Source organism: Spermophilus citellus (genome assembly GCF_964194105.1).
Source record: "Spermophilus citellus genome assembly, chromosome: 1".
Classification (NCBI taxonomy): Eukaryota; Metazoa; Chordata; class Mammalia; order Rodentia; family Sciuridae; genus Spermophilus; species Spermophilus citellus.
This window is the reverse complement of record NC_138182.1, coordinates 29,690,423-29,715,149: the sequence shown is the minus strand read 5'-3', so window position 1 is coordinate 29,715,149 and position 24,727 is coordinate 29,690,423. Positions and strand designations below refer to the sequence as shown.

Here is a 24,727-nt window from a genome sequence, read left to right as displayed (position 1 = left end):
TGTCCCTCAGTACCTATGGGAGATTGGTTCCAGGACCTGCACAGATACCAAAATCCACAGAGGCTCAAGTCCCTCATATATGGTAGCAAAGTATTTGCATAGAATCTACACACATCTTCCCACATACTTTTATCACCTCCAGATTGCTTATAATACCCAAATGATGCAAATGCTATATAGATTTGTTGTATTGCTTAGGGGGAAATGACCCCAAAAAGTCTGAGCATGTTCAATAAATACAGATAGATGTTTTTTTTTTTTCCAAATATATTCAAGCCACTATTGTTTGAATTCACAGATGTGCAATCACTGGATATGGAGGGCCAACTGAACAGGGTTGCATAGTATCCTTGGTTCAGAGATCCACTGAGAGTCTTAGAAGTCTTAGAAGTCTCATGGATACAGGAGAACTACTATACCAGGATGATACTGAGTCATAAGGTTATTAAAGTCTTCAAAGTTTCAGGTAAAACTTGATCTCAAAAAGTTAGAGAAATGCTTCAGTCAGAAAGACCAATCTATAAATTGAGCACCAGTTTTGCCCCAGATGGCCATGTGACCAAGGCCATTCTGAACTGTCCCTTTCCTCCCTTGTGGGTATATATGGAGTTCAGAAAAGAAGTGGTGCATGTGACGGCATGCTGCAAGATTTTTAATATGTCCCTTTAACTCAACATGGTGCTCAGAATCCAAAATACAACACCCAAAAATGTGTTTCTTTTTGTATCCCTTATATAAGACGCAAAGCTCTCAAATTTCCCTGAGTGAGCCACCTGAGCACACCAGGTATGCATTGTAGGAGTCTTGGGCTGTGAAAGATCTGGGGCACCCCAAAAGCCTAAAGAGAGGTACTCGGGCACCACCTCTGGGCAACACCTGAGCTCTATTTCTGTGGTGCCACACAATAAGAGCCTGGCCTTCCTTCGTGAACATCTTCACCCCTCCCCATGGCTTTGTGCCTAGATAACTGCTGGGTCAACAGTCCTAAATCCTGGTCAGTCCCTTATCGTGTCCCCAGCCCGCTGCTATTTAGACTCTGCCTCAGTCTGGCTGATAACGCCAAGGTCCCGGGTTCGGTCCCTGTACGGGCCACCAATTGCTTCAGTCTGGCTGGGCACAGAATCACGAGCCACTCAAGCAGGAACAAAACTATTTTTGAAAAAGCTGCCAATACTCGTACGCGCCGGCAAGCCAAAACCGGTCCACCCACGCGCGTCTACCAGAACTGGGGGCCGGACCTCCCCCGGAATTCCCTCCTACTATCCTTCCCCAACCAATGGGAACTCTCCAGGAGTCCCGTAACATGAGTCCCGTAGCAGGCCAAGGTGAACAGCAGGAGTCCAATTTCCATATGAATGTAAATCTTAACATAATCATATCATCTCAATGGCTAGCTGGCGTCACCTTACAACCGAAAGTGCCATGCATCATATTATTTGCTTGTGGCTCCTAGCAAGACTCTCCCTCATTCTTGAGATACGTTTTGTGTTCTAACTGTCCTTTACTGTTAGGGTGGGTGACTGAGGGATTTCCTGGGATGCAAGACTTTTAGTTGTAAAATAGTAGATGACCCTACATAGAGCCAATTTAAACTCTTTCAGAATTAATGTTCCAATCTCTCCAACAGGAATTATTATTTTCTCTCTTCTTTATTTGCCCACAAATTTGGGATCATAGCTCTATTTTAGCCCTCTTGGGCATTAGAATTTTTTCCCAAGTGTTCCATCAGCAGATTTTTATACAGTTGTGTATAAGGATACGTCTATGATGTGCTCTGCACATCAGGTTGCTTCAGAGTTTTTTGCATGAACTGAAGAAATTAATCATCAAATACAAAATGAGAAGAGACTGACCTTAGGCATCATAATGGACTAAATAAACAGTGTTTAGAAAAGATAATGTGATTCTCAGATGAATCAACATGAGGATAACAGGAAATAGCCTGAGATTTCAGCAAAAGAGAATCTCATGCATCACAAAGCAGTCCTTGACTGGAAGGATGGAGGGGGTAAAAAAAGTAGATATAGCTTGCAAAAGATTGTGAAATCTGTATTCTCAAAAATCATTAAACATTGTCCCAGCATCTATGTATCTTAGTTTATAATGATGATTTTATGAAATAAGGGGCTGGACAAAGTAATGTTGGAGGCAGTATTCAGGCTGGCTGCCTCCAGGAAACAACAGTGGGCCAGGATGAGTGTTCTCCACATTTCCATACCCTGTTTTCTTTTTAACCAAGGTAAGATGTGCACGTACTGTATTTTTCCTAAGTTGTAATGTTTGAGGTTTAGAAGTCAGTAGTGTAAAGCTTAGTAGCAGCACGTGATATCACATTATCACTGATGATTTTCCCAACAAGATTTATTTATTTAGGTAATTCTATTCTTTTATTTTTTTCCTCACATCTTCATACATGTAGAGAGAAGTTATGGGAGGAGAAGGGAGGAGATGGGAGGATAGGAAAGATAGTAGAATGAGACAGACATTATTATTACTGTGTGTATATATGTGACTACATGACCAATATGATTCTGCAACCTGTACACTCAGAAAAATGAGAAATTATATCCCATCTGGTTGAAATGTATGATATATCAAAGTCATTGTACTGTCATGTATAATTAATTAAAACAAATAAACAAAAATAAAAATGAAAAGATTTATTTGGGGACATGAAGACTCAGTGAATTATCATTTGCCATGGTCTTCACTGAAGAGTGATGGCTCCAGTCTCCTTCTTCACCACGTGGACTGACCATCTGCTCCCGATAATTGCAAATTCACTTCCAGGACTCATAAAGTCTCCCTGTATTCTTGCACGTCTTTGAAATGCCTCCGGCAACTGCTCCTCTCGCCAATGGAGCAGCCTGAGCAGCCCCAACAGCTGTGGATTCACTGGGGTTTGTCCCTGCTCCATTTCTGGCAGCCAGCAACAACCGCTAGCCACCCTCCAAAAAAGCCTGCACATTGTAAACCCATTGAGGCTTAGCTCCTAGGGGACAACAAAGAGAACTGCGTTTGAATGTGAGCTCTGTGTGGATCACAGAGCCTTCTGGCACTCGGACTTGTCCTCAGGGCCAGGGTGATCTGTAGGGAAAGTTACAAGCTTCTGAGGGAATATTTTCACAGGTTTTCTAAACAAAAGCTTCTTTCTTCCAACTCTGTACAACTCTTTTCTGATTGCTAATTAACCAAACCTAGTGAAAAACAGGCCATTTCTATAGATAGACTAGAAGTGGTGTGTGTGTGTATACGTGCATGGTTGATGTCAACAGGAGTTTTAATGTTTTGGTTCTTTTGAGGCAGCATTAAATGAAGCCCTGTTTTGAGTTTGCGAAGATGGCAAGGGGACTGTCGTCACTGTCATCTCTTCTAGCGATTTTTCCTGTCTGAACAGTCACAGCTGCCTTTGCATATTAAACAGCTAGACACTTGCCCCTTTGAAAGTTGCTCCAATCTTTACTTGAGGGTCTGTTTCAGTCTGTGCCCTGTGAGGATATATTTCAGCTGTCTTACCCTGTTTACTGCCATACAATCCCTATTTAGGAAGTCCCTTCTTGTCTCCTCTGTCTTAGATTACTATGCTGTTGTTTACTTCCCCACCCAGGAACCCTCCCTCTTAGGTTGCCTTTTGTATTTAGTATGCACTAGAAGATCTGGAAGCCCATACAGGTTGCCAGAAATTTTTATTGCAGCTGATACACCACTGTACATACTTCTACTTAGGCAAAGCCAGCCAGAGCCTGGTGGCCTTTTGGAATTGTTGCTAAAGCTTTCAAAAATGTCTTTTAATTCTGCTTTCTTTGTGGAACAGTAAAGAAGGAGACTGGAGCCATCACTCTTCAGTCATGACCATGGCAAATGGTAATTCACTGAGTCCTCATGTCCCCAAATAAATCTTCTTGGTGTGTGTGGGGGGGTCAATTTGCAAGTTTTGCAATTCTGTATTTTGAACTTTGAAAACTTTGTATCGTTTCTTTTATCCACAATTATGGTACTTAATACAAGGTTACCTATCAATTCAGTCTTTGCCTTACTGATTTTTAATTAATATTTCTTATTTGTTTTAAATCTAGGTTTTGTTTTGTTTTGTTTTTTTTCGGTTTGAGACACTATGTGTTAGGGGAAAAAAGCTCTTCACAGGCCTCTAGTGGGCATGTTGTGGAACTGCAAAAATCTTCATTCAAATGTATAAAACTGGTATGTGTGCAGGACTTAGGCAATCACAAAAGTGAGTTCTTCATTTGGAGACAAATAGTATGCTTAGAGGTAAGGAAAATAAGAAAATGTTGAAATAAAATGCTTGGTTGACTAACCACAGATTATTATCTATTTGTCAACTGCTGCCTGTTGGCAAATGAACTGAATTTCTTGGACTAAAAATACCATGTAGATTAATAGACTAAAAAGTCTATTTTATAACAGCAGGTTAATTTTAATTTCAAATTATAATTTTAAATCAACTGTACTCTTAATTCATTTTTGTCAAGTTTTTATCAAGAATTTAAAAAGCCTGATAGTGTAATAGATTCATAGTTTAAATAAGAAATAATCAGTTTAAATGTTTCATCTCAAAAAATTGAAAATATATGCTGTGGAAAGAAATATGTGAGGAAATAATGTTGTCCAGAGATGATTCCAACCTTCTCTGGAGACTAAAATCCACCAGAGCTCTCTACCGGCCTTCGGTGATTTTCCATGAGCACTCTATGTACCCTTTATGCTTCCGTGTCTTGCTTTTATGTCCCCTTTGCCTGAAATGACTCCTCCCTTCCACCACTTCTGAACCTGGCAGAATTCTTCATATCCCTGAAACTCCCAGTCACATGCCACTTTTTATATGCAACTTCTCTTTCCACCACCTAACTGTTGAAAACTATTCTACACTTATCCTCAATACCCAGCACACAACTGCAGGTATTTATTCTTTGTTTTGTGGACTTTTTCTTTTCACTGTTTTAAGATAGTTAAAAGATAGTTTATAAAATGAGTCAGACAATAAACTTTTTGTCTAAACATTACCTGAACCAGACTAAATATTAAACTTTCACTTATTTCCCAATCATTTACTACATTTTCTTATCTGAATAACAGGATTAAATTTGAAAACTTTTGTTCAAATATCATAACACTTATGGCAATAGGCCAGCAGTAGCCTTTTACTAAAGACTTCCTCTTCTCTTATGAGGCAAAAATGGACAAAATGAAGTGATTAGTGAAATTGAAAGAATAGGTTATTTATAAAAAAATAAATAAAAGAACACAAATAAAATTTATCTCTAAGAATAAGTTGTTTAGAGCTTATATAAGTCTGCTCAGGCTGCCATAATATGAGACCATAGACTGGGTTACTTGAACAAAAGAACTTTATCTCACATTTCTGGATGCTAGAAGTCCAATATCAGGGTGCCAGCATGGTAGAATCTGGTGAGAGCTCTCTCTTCCTGGTTTGCATATGGCCACCTTCTCACTGAGATCTCATATGGAGGAGGGAGAGCAAGTTCTCTTATGTCTCTTCACAAACTCCATCATGAGAGCTGCACCTGACTATAATTACTTACTAAAGACCCCATCCCCAATACAAGCACATTGGGGTTAGAGATTCAGCATATGGAGTTGAATCTGATCCATAATCAGAGCCTAAACAAGCATTTGGTACAAGCATTACTTTGCTAATATAGTTTTCTAAATTTGTAATTGAACATTACTATTAGAAGGAACCACATGCAAACATGAAGAATTTTTTTTTAATTAAGGAAAAGATTTAAAGAAGAATATAAGGCAGTATTTATATAAAATATATCAAGGATAATTGTTCTTGATGAAATGAGAACACAAGATGTTCTAAGTTCATCCAAAACTCAGTTATGTATCAGCATCAGCTCAATGGAAAAAAAATCTAAAAGCAAATAACAAATATTATGCACCAAAGTTCTGGTGTTTTATTCCTAGAAAGTATCTGACATCCTTACAACATGATTTATTTACTCTTTCTTTACAGATAGTTTTTAAATTTATTTTTCAGGCTCTCATAGGATATTAAAAATTAGAAGGAAAAGGGAGGCTATAGATGGACTGATAGAAGATGAAAGTGGTGGCTGATTTGACAACAATGAAGTGAAATAAAATAATTATAAAAAGTCAGTCAGGCTCAGGGCTGGGGTTGTGGCTCAGCAGTAGAGTGGCCGCCTAGCACGTGCAAGAGCCTGCATTTGATCCTCAGCACCACCTAAAAATAAACAAATCAAATAAAGATATTGTGTTCAACTACAACTAAAAAATAAAATTAAAAAAACAGTCAATCAGGCTCGAGGGCCCTATCAGCAGCCTGAGGTCAGGGATATTCTTATTTCCCATGTATCCCCAGTTTCTAACAGAGCACTTGATATGATTTATTGAATTAATGCATATTTTATTTGGTACAAAAGATATCATGGTATAATAACTGCTATTCATAATATTCATCTTTACTCATTAAGAAAATAGTAAATTATATGTATGTATTTTATTTTAAAAGAAAGGCTTATATCCATTTTCTAACATTTCCCTTCAAAAAGCTATTTATTTAGTTTTAAAGTTCAGATGATCTAATGTTAAATCCTTAGGTCCACATACTAAAAAATAAAGAAAAGAAAAAGAAAAAAATCTGTTATCACACAATATCTCATTCCTGAAATATTCTAATTTTTCTCTTATTTGTTCCTAAAAGGAATGGAATAGTATCTTAATCCATTTTCTTTTTCCGTAACAGAATACCTGAGATGGGTTTTTTGTAAAGATGAGAGGTTTATTTAGGTCATGATTCTCAAAGCTGAGAATCCAAGAGAATGACATGACACTGATATCTTCCAGTGAGGGCCTTCTTTCCATGTCATATTGCATAATGGATCACATTGCAATACAGTGCAAGTGTGCCAGAGAGAACTCACTTTTATAAGAAAGTCAATTGCATGATGACCCCTTAATCCATTAATGGATAATCCATTCATAAGGGCAGAGCCCTCATGATCCACTCACCTCCCACAACACAGCACTGATGCACTGAGGACCAAGCTTCCAATCCATGAACACATTCAAACCATAGTTGACAACCATAGTAATTAGGTAAATTTCTAACTGTAAAATCAAAAGTCAAGAGTCAGGTAACTCACATATCTACACAGAATAGAGATGTGGTTATATTCAGAAAGACAGTTTTGAGGAAAAATGCACAGAGATGATGGTGCTTTCCATCTCATATATAGTATACCACTATTAATGTCACTATTGTTTCTTGAAGAAACAGAGACCCAGTGAAAGCAATTTAACCATAAAAGGAGCATAGTAGTCATTAGGGCTATTTCTAAAATATTCTAATGTGACATGAAGTAGGACTGAACTTCCTCTTTGATGTTAGGCATGGCCACATGACTGGATTTGATTGATGAAAAGTGAATAGGTCCCACTTTTAGGCAGAGGCTTTAACAGCCAATGTGTGACTGCCATATTCTCTTTCTGCTGCTGTGGGGATCATTGAGATGAAATTTTCAGCTGTGTCTCTGAGGGACTAAGAAGAAATGTACTCACTGCCAATCCTTATTGTTCATACAGAGTGAAGAGTACACTCTGGTGAAAAGCTGCTGAGATTTGGGTGGGATGGACTTTTGTTACTGAAGCATAATCTAGCCTATCCTGACTACTCCAGAATGATTGTAAAGATAAGAACTGTTCCTCAAACCTAACACCAGGAGAGAAGATACAGTTAGGGTTCATGGGAATTGAAATGAAGACCTAGAAGAAATAAAGCATTATCTCTACCCCATTACAAAATGGTGTTTCCCATCTTTGTTTCTCTCCACAAGTTGTGAGTTACTTTTTGTCACCTGGTCAAACAACTTCCTCTGCTTTCTTACCTACACATTATCAAATGTAATTGCTATCTTTTCTCACTACCATAGATTCAAATTGCCTTTGGCCACCTATTCCATTTTCCCAAAGTAGGAATCTTTGGGGCCTTTGCTACTGCCTCTTGGGTCAGGTGTCATCCCCTCCTATAATTAGCTGTGGATTTCACTCAGAAAACCTAAATCTGGAGAAAATAATGGTTAATATTTAGTTACTATTTAGTATTACCAGGTAATGTTCTAAGTGTTTACATGTAAGGACTCATTCTCTTTTACAATGACCATATGACATGGGTATTATTGTTGTTGTCCCCACTTTACAGGTGTATAAACTCAGAAAATGGCTCAGGGCACACTTCCAGGAGTGGTAAAAGGAGTGATTTGAACACAGTGTGGCTCCAGAACCCACTGTTTTAACTTCTCTATATAGAATATTTTAAGAATATTTGGTTTTATGGCCAGAAATGTAAAGAATATGAGCTTCTGAAATGTATCCAGGTTGTCTTTAGTTTTGTTTTATGATAGCAATAGTAAAACATTGGTCTTGAAGAAGCAGAGTTGGAACTCTGTATTGCAGTGCACTGTCTGAACTGCTGTCCTCAGATAACTCTTCACATATTCTTCTAGACTTTCAGCACTGCCAATAAATGCTGGGTAATCTAGGACAAGTTGGACAACTTCCACCAAAGTTTTTTTTAGGTTACTATCAGATCTTAACTAAATTAATCTGTGGTCTGTTCTCAGAAATGAAATTTTGTAGTAATCTCAAAGTTAAAAACAGGGGGATTTTTATCCTCTCATTCCCTATGAAAGCGTTGAATATACCTACCAATCATTTAATTTATCAGTGCTTCACAGACCAGTGGTCAACATGAAATTAATCCAGTCTTAAGAAGGGTTAGTCTGGTAACAAATAAGAATTATAGCAGTTAGACCCAGGGCCATGTTTCTTCAACTTACTGAGGCATTCTCCCCATGACATTATTCATTACCAAAGAGGAACTTGGAACAATTTGCTGATTTGCTAAAAATTTTAACTGGCTGTGGGATTTTTAGGACCTTGCTATTTATATGTTATGTGAATAGCCCATATAGCTATCTTATTCCTTCTTTATCTGTAACATAGAGAACCATGCAGAAAAAGAAAAGTAGGAAACCAGTAGAAGTGAACAGTTAGTGTGTTGTAGGAGACTTCAGCAGAATGCACTCTGAAAACATTCTGCATCTGTTAATACTATATATTGGCTGTGTGGATGTGCCACCAAATAGGATGCAGGGCCTGGAGCTTAGAAGGTCCCAGTGCTTCACTTAAGGTTCTGCTGTTACCATCTTGAAATCATTCATTACTTTGTTAATTGTAATAAAATACACAGAACATGAAATTTACCTTCTCTGCCATTTTCAGGTGTATAGTTCTGTAGTGTTAAACATATTCACATTCCTGTCCAATTTCTTTTTATCTTATGAAACTGAAACTCTATACCTATGAACAACAACATTTCATTTCTATTTTCCAGCTCCTGGAAACTACCATTTAACTTTCTATGAATCTGACTACACTAGGTATCTCTTATAAGTGGAATTATATAGTGTTTGTCTTTTTGTGACTGTCATTTCATCTAGCATAGTGTTCTCAAGGTCCATCCATGTTGTAGCATATATACGAATTTCCTTGCTTTTTAAAGTTGAATAATATTCCACTATGTGTATTGACCACTTTTGTTTTTCCATTCATCTGTGAATGCACACTTGGGTTGCTTCTACCTTTTGGCTATTTTGAATAATGCTGCTATGAATATGGATATACAATGATCTCTTTGAGATTGAAATTTTTAATAGATGTTTAGCAAGGTGTGTTTCCATTTTGCATTGAGATACACAAATTATGTGGCCAGTCCTGCACAGAGGACTGGTAAGAGTAAGCCAGAGCACTAAGGAGAGTTGGATTGGTCAAGCAGAGGGTCTGGAAGGCTCCACTCAGGATCAATGTGAACTAAACTCAAGAGGGAAGTGGGGGACACATACCAAATAAATTGATAAGTCTCTGCCCTAATACCAGTTTCTAATTCCAGTTCATTGCAAAAGTTGATGATTTTATTAAAGGTACTGATGAGGTGCTAAAGGAATATGGTTTAAAAGCAGTTCCTCTTCCCATCAGCATCTCAGTCTGGAACCCTGGTAACTGTTTATTTTCATACTCTTTCCTCCCCTCCCTCTTCTAAAGTCACACACTTTACCTATGAGGTACTGCATGGTGACCATCTCCCTTATTCCATGGAAAATTATTTTGAAATTTGTTTTCTTAAATTCTCATATCCATCCCCACATCTTACACAGTACTCTGTATACAATAGGTATGATAAAGAGATGTTTGTCATATTTTAAAAACTGAGGAAGTAACATACTCTATGTATTTCTAGTGCCCTTATATTTAGTCATCCAGATTCTAGGTTTACCTTTAGGTTCTCTTTTTTAAAGAAATGATCTTACAAATATACTCAGATTTTCAGTGTCATGCAACTCAGTATAACTAAGCATGGAACAATGTGAACTAACATATATTTATCACAGTGGCCTTTTCTGTTTTTTTAATATCAAAATCTAAAAGCCAAGATTCAAGAATATATACTCTGCTATCTGCTTTTCACAGACCACTGAATAAAAGATAAGTGGATATGTTGTGATAATGCCATCTTGAATTTATACAAACTCCTGCTGTGTTATGGTACTGGCAGCATTTCTTATAATGTTTTATTTAGCAGAGAGGTTAAACAGTTTTCTATAAGTCAGAGAAGTGAGGTGAATGGGCATGATCATGTAGGAACAGTATGGGCTTTAGTATGACATGCTTTGGAGTAGATTCAAATACAGAGTTAGCTACTTATGTATAGCCTGGAACTCCAAATAAATCTCTGAACTTCCATTTTATCCTCTGCAGACTGGGGATAAAATGAAATGTGTGTATATGTGTGTGTAAAATGTAGTCTGCCCCACACTTTGTCATTAAGTAGGCACTCAGTAAATGTTCACAACCCTTGTCTTTCTCTTTAGAAATGACCACTTCCTTCTTCACTTGTCCTGCAAGATGAAGGGCTTTTTGATGAAAGGAATCATTTCTTATTATCTTTGGCCCCAACACAGCTCCTGAACTTATGAAGTTTTAGTAAAGTTGAATTTTTGAAAAATCAAATTTGTGTTTAATTGATATTGACATTAATTTAAATTTAGGGGGTTTGGGGTAATGTTTATTTATTTATTTTTGCATTACAAAAATTTAGTATTTTTAATGAAAATGTTTCTTATCTCCAGCTCAGCAGCTTTCTTCCTAATAGGGAGAAAACAGTCCTTCCTTGCTCTCTTCAAGGCACATGAGTGTGGTGGGTCACCAGCATGCCTTCAACTACAAATTGTAGGCCAGTAATCATTTTGCACATGTCATCAAAAACAAGCTGGGCAGATGGGAAATGTCTTTTCAAAACTCTAGTTTTTGAGGTTATGATGGGTGGTGAATGGTCAAATATCGCCAAACACTCTTGATCCTAAAAAGCTACATGGTTCATCTGTTTTTTTTTTTCTACAAATATGTTTTAATTAATATCTCTTCAGTTTATGTTTTCCCCATGTGGTATATTCTACTTGTTACTATTGTCTTTAATTTTTTATTCTAACTTTTTTTAAAGAGAGAGAGAATTTTTAATATTTATTTTTTAGTTCTCGGCGGACACAACATCTTTGTTTGTATGTGGTGCTGAGGATCGAACCTGGGCTGCATGCATGCCAGGCAAGCGCGCTATCACTTGAGCCACATCCCCAGCCCTATTCTAACGTTTTATATATGACAGCAGAATGCATTATAATTCATATGACACATATGGAGCACAATTTTTCATATCTCTGGTTGTATACAAAGTATATTTGTACCATTCATGTCTTCATACATGTACTTAGGGTAATAATGTTGATCTCATTCCACCATCTTTTCTACCCCCTCTCTGTCCCTCCCACCCCTTTGCCCTATCTAGAGCTCGTCTAATCTTCCATGCTCCCACTCCCAATGCTACTATGAATCAGCCTCCTTATATCAGAGAAAACATTCGGCATTTGTTTTTTTGGGATTGGCTAACTTCACTTAGCATTATATTCTCCAACTCCATCCATTTACCTGCAAATGCCATGATTTTATTCTCTTTTATTGCTGAGTAATACACATTGTGTATATATATCACATTTTCTTTATCCATTCATCTACTAAAGGGCATCTAGTAACAAAAGCAGCATGGTATTGGCACCAAAATAGACTGGTAGACCCAATGGTAAAGAATAGAGGACACAGAAACTGTTTAGCTATTGTGAATTGTGCTGCTATAAACATTGATGTCCCTGTAGTATGCTGTTTTTAAGTACTTTTGGTGTAAACCAAAGAGTGAGATAGCTGGGTCAAATGATAGTTCCATTCCCAGTTTTCCAAGGAATCTCCATACTGCTTTCCATATGGGCTGCACCAATTTGCATTCCCACCAGCAATGTATGAGTGTGCCTTTTTCCCCCATCTTCGCCAACACTTATTGTTGTTTGTATTCTCAATAGCTACTATTCTGACTGCAGAGAGATGAAATTTTAGTTTTAATTTGCATTAAACATTTTTCATATATTCATTGATTGATTGTATATCATCCTCTGAGAAGTGCCTGTTCAGTTCCTTGGCTCATTTATTGATTGGGTTATTTGTTTTTGTTTTTGTTTTTTGGTGTTTAGCTTTTTGAGTTCTTTATATACCCTAGAGATTAGTGCTCTATCTGATATGAGAGTGGCAAAATTTGCTCCCAAGATATAGGCTCTCACTGATTGTTTATTTTGCTGAGAAGAAGCTTTTTAGTTTGAATCCATCTCATTTATTGATTCTTGATTTTAATTCTTATGCTATAGGAGTCTTATTAAGGAAGTAGAGGCCTAATTTGGGCCTACTTTATCTTCTATTAGACATGGAGTCTCTGGTTTAATTCCTAGGTCCTTGATCCACTTTGAGTTGAGTTTTGTGCATGGTGAAAGAAAGGGGTTTAATTTCATTTTATTGCATATAGATTTCCAGTTTTCACAGCACCATTTGTTGAGGAGGCTATCTTTTCTCCAATGTATGTTTTCGGCACCTTTTTCTAATATAGGATAACTGTAGTTATGTGGGTTAGTCTCTGTGTCCTCTATTCTGTACCATTGGTCTACCAGTCTATTTTGGTGCCAATACCATGCTGCTTTTGTTACTATTGCTCTGTAGAATAGTTTAAGGTCTGGTATAGTGATGCAACCTGCTTCACTATTCTTGTTAAGGATTGCTTTAGCTATTCTGGGTCTCTTATTTTTCCAGATGAATTTAATGACTGCTTTTTCTAGTTCTATGAGAAATGCCATTGGGATTTTGATTGGAATTGCATTAAACCTGTATAGTGCTTTTGGTAGTATGATCATTTTGACAATATTAATTAATTCTGCCTATCCAAGAGCAAGGTAGCTCTTTCTGTCTTTTAAGGTCTTCTTTTTTGTTGTTGTTGTTTTGTTTTTGTTTGTTTGTTTGTTTATTTTAGTATTCTGTAGTTTTCATTGTAGAGGTCTTTCATCTCTTTCATTAGGTTGATTCCCAAGTTGTTGTTTGTTTTTGTTTTTGTTTTGAGGCTATTGTAAATGGGGCAGTTTTTCTCATTTCCCTTTCAGAGGATTTGTCACTGATATACAGAAATGCCTTTGATTTATGGGTGTTGGTTTTATATCCTGGAACTTTGCTGAATTTATTTACTAGTTCTAGAAGTTTTATGGTGGAATTTTTGGGGTCTTCTAGGTATAGAATCATATCATTAGCAAATAGTGCTTATTTGAGTTCTTCTTTTCCTATCCATATCCCTTCAATTTATTTTGTCTGTCTAATTGCTCTGGCCAGTGTTTCAAGAACTATGTTAAATAGAAGTGGTGAAAGAGGGCATCCCTGTCTTGTTCCAGTTTTTAGAGGGAATGCTTTCAATTTTTTTCCATTTAGAATGATGTTGCCCTGGGGCTTAGCATAGATAGCTTTTACAATGTTGAGATATGTTCCTGTTATCCCTAGTTTTTCTAGTGTTTTGAACATGAATGGGTGCTGTATTTTCTTAAATGCTTTTTCTGTGTCTATTGAGAAGATGATTCTTATTTTTAAGTCTATTGATGTGATGAATTACATTTATTGATTTCCATATGTTGACCCAACCTTGCATCCCTAGGATGAATCCCACTTGATTGTGGTACACTATCTTTTTGATATGTTTTTGTATTCGGTTGGTCAGAATTTTATTGAGAATTTTTGCATTTATGTTCATTAGAGATATTGGTCTGAAGTTTTTTTTTCTTTGATGTGTCTTTGTCTGGCTTAGGAATCAGGATGATATTGGCCTCATAGAATGAGTTTAGAAGTGCTCCCTCTTTTTCTGTTTCCTGAAATAAATTGAAGAGTATTGGTATTAGTTCTTCTTTAAAGGTCTTGTAGAACTCGGCTGTCCTGGGCTTTTCTTGGTTGGTAGGCTTCTGATGGTGTCTTCTATTTCATTGCTTGAAATTGATATGTTGAAATTGTATATATCATCCTGATTCAATTTGGGCAAATCATATGTCTCTAGAAATTTGTTCATGCCTTTGAAATTTTCTATTTTATTGGAGTACAAGTTTTCAAAATAATTTGTAATCATCTTCTGTATTTCTGTAGTGTCTGTTGTCATATTACCTTTTTCATCCTGTATGTTAGTAATTTGAGTGTTCTCTCTCTTTTTCTTCATTAACATGGTTTGTCAATTTTATTTATTTTTTCAAAGAACCAACTTTTTGTTTTGTCAAGTATTTCAATTGTTTCTTTTGTTTTGATTTCAGCTGTGATTTTAATTATTTCCTGTATTCTACTGCTTTGGGTGTTGATTTGTTCTTCCTTTTCTAGGGCTTTGAGATGTAATGTTAGGTCATTTATTTGTTGACTTTTTCTTCATTCAAGGAATGAACTCCATGCAGTGAACTTTCCTCTTATTACTGCCTTCAGAGTGTCCCAAGATTTCAGTTTGTTGTATCAGTGTTCTCATTTACTTCCAAGAATTTTTTAATCTCCTCCTTGATGTCTTTTGCAACCCATTGTTCATTCAGTAACATATTATTTAGTCTCCAGGTGTTGGAGTAGCTTTTATTTTTTCTTAATCATTGTTTTCTAGTTTCATTCCATTGTGATCTGATAAAATGCAGGGTAGTATCTCTACTTTTTGTATTTGCTAAGAGTTTCTTTGTGGCATAATATATGGTCTATTTTAGAGAAGGATCCATGTGCTTCTGAGAAGAAAGTGTGTTCGCTCATTAAAGGATGAAATATTCTATATATATCTGTTAAGCCTAAGTTATTGATTATATTATTGAGTTGTATGGTTTCTTTGTTCAGCTTTTGTTTGGAAGATCTATCCAGTGGTGAAAGAGGTATGTGAAAGTCACCCAGAATTACTGTGTTGTGATCTCTTGAACTTGAGAAGAATTTATTTGATGAACATAGATGCTCCATTGTTTGGAGCATATATGTTTATAATTGTTACATTTTGTTGGTGTATGGTTCACTTGAGCAGTATGTACTGTCCTTCTTTATCCCTTTTGATTAACTTTAGCTTAAAGTCTCCTTTATTTGATACAAGGATGAAAACCCCTGCTTGCTTCCGCAGTCCATGTGAGTGGTATGATTTTTCCTAACCTTTCACCTTCAGTCTGTGGATGTCTTTTCCTATGAGCATCTCTGGTTTTTGAATGGCCCACACTCACATGCTTTATGGAAATAATATTTCACCTTTCTTTTAATACATTTAGAGAGTGATATTTGTCTGTTTTCAGAGTTTTTCACTCCATTAATTCTTAAATCATATCTGACCCATGTGGCAGCCACATCTCCAGATGAGGAAATGGACCTCAAATGTGATGAGCATCATCATGTCCAAGTTTCATGGATCCAAACTCTGACTGTGTCATGATCAAAAGAACAAAGTATCATAAGGTTTGTTTTTAAAAAGTAAATAAATAATATATTACAAAGTGAAAGAATAATTATGGGACACCAAGAGGACGCTATCTGGAGAGTTGGCTGGTAGTTGAAATAGGAGATAAATCTTCACTGTTTTCATTTTGTTATGTAAAAGTAAAGTAAATATTAGTTGTATTTGTCAGCATTTGATTATGTAACAAAATACCTGAGATAATCAGTTTATAAAAAGAAAAGATTTATTTTGTTTCACAGTTTTGCAGGTTTCAGTTCATGGTTGGGTCATTGCTTTGGGGCCTGTGGCAAGATGGCATATCATGGTAGGAGCACATGGTAGAGCAAGCTTTTCATTGCCTGGCAGCTAGAAAGCAAAGAAAGAGAGGCAGGAAGTGGTCAGGGTTCCAGTATCCCCTCTAGGAACAAGCCCCAAGTGATATAATTTCTTCCTACTAGGCCCCACCTCTTAAAGGTTCCACCACCTCCAAATAGCATCACCCTAGGGACCAAGCTTTTTAACACAGGGGCCTTTGAGGGACACTTACAACCATAGCATTAACCATATGGGGCTAAGATGGCCTGGGGAAGAACAAAGGATATGCTTTAAACATGGGAACCTCAGCATAATTTCAACAAAGTAGAAAGTGGTCTGCTGATGTCTTTTTAGGGAGGAATTCTAAGTGAAAGCAAGGTTCCACAATTCAGAGACTAGTAGGCCCACCTCTGAGTGTTCTTTTTTTATTTATTTTTTTTTCTCCCCACCATATTCATTTTATTCCTGGATTCTCTGAAGCACTCACCTCTGAGCTGGTAGAGCATTTTGTTGTTCTTATAAATATATTCTTTTGCAAGAAACAACAGTTTGGGTGTCTTAGGGGGAAAACTATAGCCAGAACCTAATGCTTCCAAGGGATTTAAACATGATTCTGTTTCCCTGGAAACCAGGCCCTGTCCTGCTGGTTGCACACATTTCTTGTAGGAAATCAGTGCCCTCGAATCTCTTGACAGTGGAGACCACCTTGAAACTCAAAACATCTGTGGTGTTTTGAAGCACATCCTTGTTGTTTAGAAAGCTTACAGACTGCACAGCATTGCATATGTTCCAAATGTTTGGCCTTAGCTATTATCACAGGAGAGAGAGAGAGAGAGAGAGAGAGAGAGAGAGAGAGAGAGAGAGAGAGAGTGTTTTAATAATCTGGTATTGATAAAAGCTAAGGTTTTTAATAAATTCTGAAGTCACTGAAGGGTTGTTGGAGCTGGCAGATGCCACTATCACTCAGCGCTGATGTTCCCGCATTTGGATTACTGAGGCATTACAGGAGAGTAGCTAATCTTTTGTGGCCAGTGCTTCTTGCCTGTGTTGATAAGTGTGATTAACAACTTAAAGTCAAATACATTAGCAAATGCCTTATAGCTGCCAGGAATGTGCACGGCCACCCACGCTTCACAGTAAAATGAGAAACACAACAAGTTCCAGGAGCCTAAGATTCCTAGACCTTTTGGATTTGTATGCCTCCAAGTTTAGTTTTTAAGTTGGTTTCAATCAAATCATGAAGAGCTATTGTTAGAAGCAGTCAGATATAAACCAAAAAAATGAGGAATGTGTTTACTTTGGGGGCTTGTTATAAAAAAAAATTATGTTTGTTAAATTTGCAGAATCTTCTTTGGGTCTGTGTTAATCCCCAAATTTCAAAGTGAACTTTAAAAGAGATACTAGATATTTTAGAAATTTCACTGCACAATTCAGTTTTTGAGGCTAACCCTCTAAACTCTAGGCTCCTTACACATTGAGTGAGGCCATGATAGGTGAGGTAATATTCAAAACAACTTAGTGAAGAAATCCAGCTTAGGCAGTGATCAACCCCGCTTGCCACATAAACCAGGGCTTTGTTCTTTCCAAACTGCAGCTTCATTGTTGATGCTCTTTAGCATGTTAATTAAAGCAAGTCCTTATGCTTACTGTCCTATTAGGAATTCTGGATTTCTCTGCTCATGATAAAAGATATCACATCTGAAAATTGTGGATAAGGTTTGATACTTACAAGTGAAGGGTTAGTGGACAGAAGGGGAGAAAGGACAAGATGAGAATGGAATTAGACACTCCTGAAGAACAGTAGTGCCAGTTGCAAGAAGCAAATCTGTTCTTGTAGTATTGCCATGAACACAATGCATGAAATTGGCTCTCCCCAGCAGGTAGCTTATGCTTTCTGCCTCACTGTAGACTTTCCTGGTCTGTGGCTGCTGAATGCCAGAACTTCAAGTACTTTACCTACCAGGAGGAGGCCAGAGTGTGCTCCATTCCTTGGCAACAGAAGCAAAGAGCCAGCTCTCTGGAGCATCAAACCTATAGGAAAGATGCTAATGTGAAGCAGACTCTTTGGTGTTATTTTGTTTTGTTTTGGTTATATTTTTTTCTCTATCACTTGTATCCTTCGGAGTCTCTATTGTGAATAGTTTTTGTACCACCTGAGTTTGTTTTCTCTGCTGTCAGCACAGCTTTCCAAACCACGGTTGACTTTTTGCTGACACAACAAAATTGTTTCCCCATTTCTCTCCTTCTCCTCTTATTTTGGTTTTAAAATAAGCTAAAGGCCTAATAATGTTTAGAAATTCAAAAATATTGCAATAAAAATCCTGTATGTATGGTGGAACATCCACAGAGATAAAAGAGTGCTGACACTTTCAAAAAGTACCTGCTGTGGAATTAAATTCTTATCATTTGAATTCTATGTACAGCTGTCATTACTCCCACAGTCCATTTCAGAGCCCTCATGCCATGCTGCAGTTATGCTGTCTGACTCTCTGTATGGAATCTTTTTAGATAAAATAAGTACAAGAAATCATGGTCATTATTCTAAGCAGCCAAATGTATTAACCTTGATTTGCTTCAAAATAAGAACATGTCAGAGATGTGGTGTAGATTCCCTTGATCTAGAAACATAATGATTTCACAAAACTTTCCATTTTAAGCAAAGCTTAGAGCAAAGTGGAATTTTATAAGAAAGTAGAATAAGAAAAGGTAACATTTTTCCCAGAAAAAGAAAGGGCATTTACTAATAGTAGAAATTATAGATAGATTATTATGCCTGATTAGGAATGGGAAATGCTGGGAAAGGGACCATAGAGTTTATGTTTAGAGTGCACTGTCAACATGGATTTGTTTGGCTCTCAGCATTACCTGAAATGCTTGCTACTGAAATTGTGTTGGACACACACATAGAAGTTTGAGAACCCGAGAACCACAAGTTGCAACTTGAAAATGACCATAGAGAGTGTGGAAAGTCCCTCAGCTCTCTTTATCCACATTTGCACCTGCCTGTCCTGCCCGCAGGACCCCTATGAATGAACATGTCACTACTTGCCTGTGCTCTGGGTGCATCCGTACCCAAGCAATTCAGCAGTCAAATCCAAACCTTGATATTTCCATTGCTATTAATAAGAATAACTCAACAGTAGAATGCGATATTTATTTTCTGATTAAAGTGGGGTAGAAAACAAGGCAAGCATACTCTGAATACCTATGTGCACGGTAGGAGGATAGTCTGTCTCCTTCAGGAAGGAAAGAAATTTAATTCCATTCAGTTAAGTTGCTCATCTAATAGTTTGTGTATTCACTCATTCATCCATCTATTCTCCCATACTGCCCATGATATAAAATTACTAGAGAGAAACAGAAGTGGAATATCTGTCAGCTTCAGGGGAAAAGTGATATTTCCTCTCTCTGCAGAAAAGGGCAAACATGTTCTGGTGCCATTCAGGAGTGATGCTGCTCTCTGGGCCTTGCTCCCCCAGTGCCACACTTTTAAATATAGCAATCATTTGGATTCCAGTGATCTAAGCTAATAGCTTCCTTAACTGCTTATTTGAAGATCTCCAAGACAAGTTAAATTAACAAAATAAGACTGAGAATAATACATGTACTATGATTCTACTTTGTTGGAAAAGAATTATCTTATGATGAATATGCAGCATGGTTGAATATATACAGATACATGTATATATTTCACAACATAAAATATGTGTATATACATGGGGCATACACTTACACATTCACATTACACATTGTTACACAGATGTGTGTGTAACAAATTCAGGACCACACTTTTAATAGTGTCTCCTTTAGGGAGAAAGGTGGAATTAAGAGTTGGGAATAAAATGAGGTTTTACTTTTTTAATCCACATTCTGCATTGTTTGAATTTTTTACATTTTAATTTAATTCAGTTTTTATTTTAATATATTGAATGTTTTATTTTAAAACACTTTTAAGAAAAATATTTTAAAGGTTATTTTCATAAGGTCTTAAAATGTGCTGGGTATTCTTTGACTTCACTTTGTGAAGATAAGAAAATAATTTATTAAAAATGAATGAATCCCTCTTACAGAGTGAAAACTATTTTCATATTTATAATATATTCATAGCATAACAAAAATAATGTGTAATACATCTCTTAGTGTTTTGTTTTCTTATAATTTCTTTTTGCCAAGAAATGTGTGGATCTTTTAGTATCTAAGATCTAATTATTGCCAAAAGAAGCATCTTTATTTTGAGCTCTCTAGTCAAGTAAACTTAGGAACTTTGGCTAATTTTCTTAAATGTCCTACGAGTTCCATGTCCCATGCTGTCTTTACTAATGGTCTATAGTGATCAAATTGGCATTCCTAACTCTTAGGTTCTTTTTAGCAGATAATGACATTTTAAGGCAAAAGAGGATCAACAATTCTCCCTAAAAGTTCATGATGAAGTCATATTGATACCAAATGTAGTCAGATATAGAGATATTTGTTAAGCAACAGGGTCTTGGGATGTAAATCAGTGGTAGGCACTCACTAAACATAGGTAACGCCCTGGACTCCATCCCCAGCACCAATAAATTAATTAATTAATTAACAAACAAACAAGCAGCCACATACCCTCATTCAGAAATCAGTATGCAGGCTTGAACATGTCCTGGCTCTTAGCTTTCCTTTTAAATGCTTCAACCGCAGCCTTAACATAAAAGATTTTTCTGAGACTTGAGGTAAACACTGGTATTGCAAAGGCAGATTCTGCCACCCTGATAGCCAGCACTAGGCAGAAAGAGACCTCCAAAGTTCATGACTGGACCAAAATTATTGAGGTATTTAAACTAGGGAATTATTACCCAACAGGTGAAGGCTTTATTGGGTTTTTACACAGAAAGACTTTTAGCCAATCTGTATTTCTTGAATACCTTAATTCCACCAAGCACACTAGTCAATGGTCAGGACTTCCACCAGTCAGCACCCATTTCTGATGCTCAAATTGCTCACTGGAGGTGGAGGAGAGAGATGGTGACAGCAATGCTTATTGCAGCCAATTCTTAAGTATAGGCTTTCTCTTTAGAATGCCTGTGATACTGTGTCCACAACTTGGAATGCTTGATTAGATGCTATCAGCACCTGGGTTATAGCTTACCCTAAGTAACCCACACATAATATGGCACTATGGATGCCTAAGTATTTTAAAGTAGCTTACAGACAAGTATTGCAATTAGCTATTCTTGCAGAGATTGTTTCTTGAATTACAGCTAATCAAATTCAACCCTTTAAGTATAATCATAGTCACTTATATTTTTAAATTCTAACAATGGAATGATGGATAATATGTATTGGATGTGTAAGACAAGCTCTGCTGAAAGCGTTTTGCATGTATTAACCCATTAATCGCCTACCCAGGCTGCCATTATTATCCATTTAACAATGAGATATTGCAAGTAACTTGTTCAGGTTCACCAGCCTTACTTCCTGTCTCCTTCTGTGCATCAGAGCTCATTCACTACTCTGAAAGTGTCCTTCTCTCTCAAGTGCACTGCCTTGCAAAACAGTCTATGCCTATGAAAGTGCTTTCTGGATTCTCCCACCCCCACTCCCAACCCTGGATGCAGTCCTTCCTTTGTGAACCTGCACTATACTTTTTCCAACTCTCACTGTCTCATATTCTGTTTTTGGTCATACAGGTTGAAAATTCCTAATCCAAAAATAAAAATTCTGAAACTTTTTGAGTTCCAGTATGACACTACAAGTGGAAAATTCCACACCATGAAACTTTGTTTCATCTACTGAACTATTAAAAATATTATGTAAAATTACCTGCAAATATAATTACCTTTATATATAAAGTGTATGTGAAACATAAATGAACTTCGTGTTTAAACTTGACTCCCATCTCCAAGATATCTTATTATTAACATATGCAAATACTCCAAAATCTGAAAGACTCCAAAATTTGAAACTATTATGGTCCCAAGCATTTTAGATAAGGGACATTCAACTTGTAATTTTGTGTGCGCTTGTCAACCAGCTGTTCCAAAGAAAGCTGTTAATATGCATCTTTCTAAGGTAACTAATATATAACTAATATATAGAAAGTCTTGTATACTATAGGAATAAAAAAGTATTTATTATATTAGATCTTTACAGTTGGTAGGTTCCCTTTCCCAAAATTAGTGTAATCCTTCAGTATGGGAATAAGAGATAGCATATCTGGAGCCATTATGAAAGTAGATTACCTTTCCAATACCTTTAGTCATGAACCCATCATTGGTAGTGAAATACCATGCAGGGAGGAGCAGGTGACTCCCATATCACTTATTTTTCCTTAGCCTGAATTCCACAGATGCCCAGCTACCAGTGACAAAGGCCAAATAGAAACGGGCCCTGTTGGATTTAGAGGCTCACTTCTTTCCCCCTGAAGCAAACAAGGTCTCACAAACACCATTTAGGAAAATTTACTCTAACAATCCATGTGCTTTCATTAAAGAGATGTTTACAAACATTCTGGTTCTCCACTTAAGCATATTGTAGGCAGGATGACTTTCTCAGAGGAGATGTAGGAAAGGGGAGGGGTTTGGACAGTGAGTACAGAAAGCTAGATCAGACAAGGGGTCCTGGAACACTAGGTCTCTTCTTATTTTCCAGTGTCCAGAAAGCCTTTCTTCTTCCAAATCCCACCTTCACATTTGAGGAATTTGCAAGGACACACGGGAGTCTCAACCTTGATGTATCTGGTCTTCCAGTTTCAAGCTCAGACTTCTCACAGTAACCCAACCCCCCTCTCTTAGCATGAGTAGCTTTTATGCAGTTCATTGTCTAGTTTACTCATTCACTTAGTTGGCCAATGTTGATTATGTGTGTTTCTGCCCTTAAAGGGCTTATAGCAGATGACAGTTCCAGTATTATGTTAGGTGAGATTGAGGAAGCATAATTAAGGTAGCAAACATTCACTACTCAACTCCTCTCTGACTTATGCTTACTATATATTCTTTCTTACCATAGAGTACAAATATTTAAAATTTGAGTTACTGTTATTCCCAGCATGTACTTTAGACTCTGTACATTATTCCCACAGTCCTATTATCTTTAGCTTTCCTTATCACAGGCTGCTGTATTTACTTTGGTACCATCCTTTGCCAGATTAAATATTTATATTGATTTAATATTCCCTCTGTTGTTGAAAAGAACAATATGAATATTGGATTATAACAACAAAGTACTTTGTGGTCTTTATTTAATCTTGCAATCACCTGTGAGGTCCCCAGAGTTTATTCTGTCCCTTTCATGTTCAAGGACACCACCGAGAAATAAAACTGATACCTTTTGACTCTGGATCCTAATATTCAAATCATTAGCCTGGTAACACTCACATGAGATTGTTTGTATAAAATGTGTGCCCCAACTAGCTGAAAAGATTTGACTATTCTTGACTGTACAGAATCTAAAGTTTAGAATGCATAGTTCATCCTCATTCGTAGAGTAAATTGTTGCATGGCCACCTTCCTTGATTTAGAACAATCTAGCAGTCTTCTTTCATCTAGAACCTGAAATACATCTCTTACATTCTCTTGATTCATTAAGATCACTGATAGTATGAATCCTAGCAAATTCTGTTGCTTAGGTTATTACTTCATCTGAATATGAATGATGTTTTATGTTAGGTCAGAAGATTATAAGCATACCCATTTGGTAATGTTCTATTTGGGCATTTTCTCCTTTCCCATTTTCTCTTTGACATTGCTTTACACAGTATGAACAAGTTACAGATTATTCAGTCATGGGTGAGTGTGTGTGTGTGTGTGTGTGTGTTTCCATCATGGTCATCTTTTGAATTTTATTAGCTATGAAAAAGTCTAAACCAAGTGTACAATTTCCTCCTTTCCTGTGAAGTTTCAGGCTCACTTAAATGGGATTTGTTAGATAAGATGCATGCTTGACACTGGGCAGGAGAATCTAGGAGAAGGAGTGCTCCTCTTGGTTTGTGATAGACTGGCAGCATTTTTCCTCTGGTATGTGCCAGAGCTGCAGAGCCAGTTTTAAAAGAGAGGGTTTATAGGAAATCCAGCTGTGAGTTTTCATTTTTTCTCTTGGAGCTGGAGGCGGGGCCAAAACCAACCTCAAACCAGGCTCACCATTGATCAGGCTAGAATGATGTGGACCAGTCTCACGGACAACAGCTAAGCACAGAGGAAATATTAGCTGGCAGAGATAACGAAGAGGAAACGCTCAGTGACAGATGCACCATCTGTCGGTTACTGAGGAGCAGTTTTCAAGAAAGCAGAAAATGAAATGAAGACGAGAGTGGTTTTGTTTCAAAGGTACAGGACAGCCTAAGGACATTTTTAAACAAAGTAAGTTTGTGTTCCACAGAAAAAGAGGTCGTGGTGGTGGGAAAGACAGCAGTTGCTTCCTATTTGGACTGTCGTTTTGTTATTGATATAATAAGTTTTCTTTGTGGTGGGTTTGATATTTAGGTGAATATTCTTTAATAAGAACTTGATTTAAAATTAAAAAGCAGTGCCTGTCATTATTCACTTT

General features: G+C 37.0%; 1 protein-coding gene across 7 annotated transcripts in view; it reads left to right on the top strand.

The window, feature by feature from the left end:
- The window catches only part of STARD13 (StAR related lipid transfer domain containing 13), a 444,473-nt gene that overhangs the window by 320,925 nt on the left and 98,821 nt on the right, over positions 1–24,727 (top strand). Inside the window, exon 1 of one of the 7 annotated variants that reach the window (XM_081310723.1) lies at positions 24,360–24,540. The exons of the other annotated variants lie outside the window; for them this stretch is intronic. The gene's annotated coding sequence lies outside the window, so the exon portion shown is untranslated. Of the gene's footprint in view, positions 1–24,359; positions 24,541–24,727 lie in introns of those variants that run through there. 7 annotated transcript variants of the gene reach the window in all.